Source organism: Bidens hawaiensis, unplaced genomic scaffold (assembly GCF_021521415.1).
Source record: "Bidens hawaiensis isolate Kalapana, Puna unplaced genomic scaffold, B.hawaiensis_p1.1 tig00045487_1, whole genome shotgun sequence".
NCBI lineage: Eukaryota > Viridiplantae > Streptophyta > Magnoliopsida > Asterales > Asteraceae > Bidens > Bidens hawaiensis.
In genome coordinates this window covers 145828-149440 of record NW_027498102.1, presented here as the reverse complement: position 1 = coordinate 149440, position 3613 = coordinate 145828, and positions in this window count along the sequence as shown.

Here is a 3613-nt window from a genome sequence, read left to right as displayed (position 1 = left end):
CGTTGTGTTGTAACCTCAAACTATAGTTAATTGTTTAATTGAAGGATGATAATGGAGGATGATAATTGAAATCGGGATACAATAGTACCAACTACCAAGAAGAAGATGATGTAAAGTTTGTGGATTTGAAAAAATAGTCCTTGGAGATTTAGAAAGTATTAATTTTCAACAAACTTAATAAAATTCATTAGAATGGGATTTTAATTTATAAACTTATAAATATTTTATGAAATCTATAATTTTAACACTTTATTGGTAACTCGAATTGTATGTAATAAAAAATGGGTCAGGTTTCAAAGTTGAAAATTGACGAATGTCACAAGATTCACAACTTTGGAAATTTCATTCCGAAATTAAATTAAAAAAAATTACTACATGGAGTTGTTAAATAGTTTCAATATATATATATATATATATATATATATATATATAGGGTGGGGTTAGAATAAGAAGTGGCGATCTTTGAATGATTCTAAAAATGCCACAAATGGGAAATATGACAAGGAAACTTATATATAATATGTGCCAGCGACGTATTAACCGTGCCTTTATCAAACTACATTTGTCCCATTTTCCGAATATCATTCCATGTTCCGAATTATTTCACACAGCCGTACTTACTACGATTTTCATGCGAGGACTTTGATAATTACATGTCCACATAATCTATCTCGTTATGTGGGTTTTAAGGTATAAACAATAAATATAATAAACTCTTAAATGTCATGATAAATATTTGAAATTAGAACTCAAGAACAATGAACTATCATACTAAAAACTAATAAAATATATAACGAACTCTTGATATAAAATAACACGAAAGCGTTGGGGTCAAAATAAATAAACGAAAACATTAGAGTAGAGAATAACAGGGAAATTAAATGAAAAATTTAGCCAACAAAGTTATACACAAATAAGTCAATAAAGCGTTGGGTTCGAGAATAAAATAGATAGACGAAACTTTGATGTCAAAATATCATAATAGATTAAGTTCTTGGAGCAATAATGACCTGTTAAAAAAATGAAAATTTCAAATAAAATAAAATATCAATGTGAATAAAGGCAACATTGAGATTACCAAAGTAAATAATTGAAACTTTGAGATCAAAGTAAAACATTGGCCTCAAATTGATGAAACATTGAGATCAAGAATAACAAGTTGATTTGATGAAACATTGAGCGGAAAGAGAGCCAAATAAATAACCAAAACAATTCGTGTAAAAATAATTATAAACTCAGCATGTACACGCGACTTATATTAGATAGCTATAAACATAGCCCTGGTTTTAAGTAAACGAATTCATTCAGACGTAACCGGTCATAGATAGTCAATGTAGGAATACGGTTTTTATTAGATAACTAAGTACACAACCATATTCATAGTCCCAATTTTCACTAAACGATTACGGTTATGGGAAATCAGCCATAGACCATGAGATTGGGATAACAGAGGTTCAATAATGAAACTATGTACTATAAATGATGCATGTATATTTGTGTTGTGTGCTTGAGAGTAAATACCAACCAAAATTGCTCAGCCATCAATAAATAACCGAACTTAAATATAAATTTCATAAACAACTTTTGAAATAATTAGATATATAGAATTATTTCGATTATATCCAAATAGAATTATATCTATACTATATTAAAATGTATGTAGGATGGGCAAAAAGGTAATTTTACACAAACTCTTAATTTTAAGAGTTTTACAACTCAAAAAGCCTAAGTTACGATATGCTATTTCATAAGCATAACAAAGCGCGAAATCCAGTGTATAAACCCAGTTCAAAATTCAAACTACGCACCGGTATGAATATCATATTCTCACACACACACTCTCTCTCTCTCAAATCACAATCAGTGTGCTTTTCTTTTCTCATAACGTCTGCTTTCTCTCTCATCGAACGCGCTCTCAATGGTTGAATCAGAGGTCAGGCTAAGGGCTCAGGTAAGTTGATTCATGAGTTTTGATTTTGTTTAAACTTCTACTTGTTCTTAATTTTGCAAAGATTTGTTTGTGTTATTCAGAAATTGAGTTGACGCATCGAACTATCTTCAACACTCTCCCTGGATAAACAAACCCTAGCCACCGCCTTGGTGCCATCTCCATCGCTCGACATCTCTCTCCTACATTGTCATCTATCTGTGTTTTTAACTCCGGTACCATGCCCAAATTTCAAATGATTCATGGTTATTAGTTCTTACAGTTTAACATAACGAATCTGGCTCCGATGTAACAGAACAGAGCTCTAATTCTAGCGAACCACTGATCATTTGACCACCCAAAGACCTTCGCCACCGCAACTTCCGCCACCACCAGGGGCGGATGTCACACCCCGACCAAAGGAGGCGGAACATGCCGGGGTACAACCGATTGCCCAAATACACAAGACACTATTCAAAGTGACAATATTTAATCAACTCTTTTTATTTCAACAAATCAATAAACAACACATCTCGTTCACACAAACAAGTTGAATACAAGTAACATTTATATTGTTCGTTTTACTAATACCCTAATAGTCTTGGTAACGTTTTTCATCAAGTCCTCGAGTCAACAGAAGTCAAACCTATAACATTTCATAAAATAAAGTTTGTCAACACAAAGGTTGGTGAACAATTCATAAGTTTAAGCATATAAGTATATAGTAATAAAAGCCACAAAACTTGTATTCGCTAATAGAATTACGTTAGCGCCACCTATCTACAAGGGGTTGCCAAGTAGTCTAGGATTTAATAGAATATCGTTAATTGCATTACGTTAACTACACCTTGCCATTACCAAATGGTCTAGGATTTATAGATTCAACCAACCGAAAGCGATAAACACATAGACATATAGCATATAACACCAAATCAAGAAAGTATTTAAGTAATGTATACAATCACGTTTATGGGTTTAAGATTCAAGTAAATAAAGCATTTAGTTTGATAAGTATGAAATGTCACCCCAAAACGAAAGATGGAAAAAGGGGTATGAAAGTACTCATCTCGATTGATGAACCAAGAAATAAATAGATAAATAAATGAAGCTCGAACGGTAAATGAACAGATCCGACTTGAAATGATAAACACCTTAGCTAAAATAAATAATGTAATATATATTAATGAACTTGAAACCATAATGAAATTAAATTGGAAATTGAACAATGAGGTTTGGTTGTTAATCGGGTTACCGGTTAGTTTGTTAATGATTATGGACTCGTACTTAATTGATAATTAAAAAAAATATTATTATTTTATTGGGCTTGTAAATAACTAAACCAATATCAAAATAGAAACACGACGAGCTTAATTTAAGAGTTCAGTTTTATAAAAATGAATTTATAATAAAGTTTATAATAATATTATTAATGATAATGATAGTAATGATTATAATAATTCTAAAAAATATGTTATATATATATATTTATATATGTATATATATATAAATATGTATAAGATAAAGATGATAATAATAATAACAATAATTATTATTAATAATACAAGTAATAATAGTTATAGAATAAAAACCTTGATATTAATTAAAGTGTTGTTGGTAAACATAATAATAACAGCAAATAATATTGATAATAAATAATGATAACTACTCGATGTCGGTTCGAGTTCT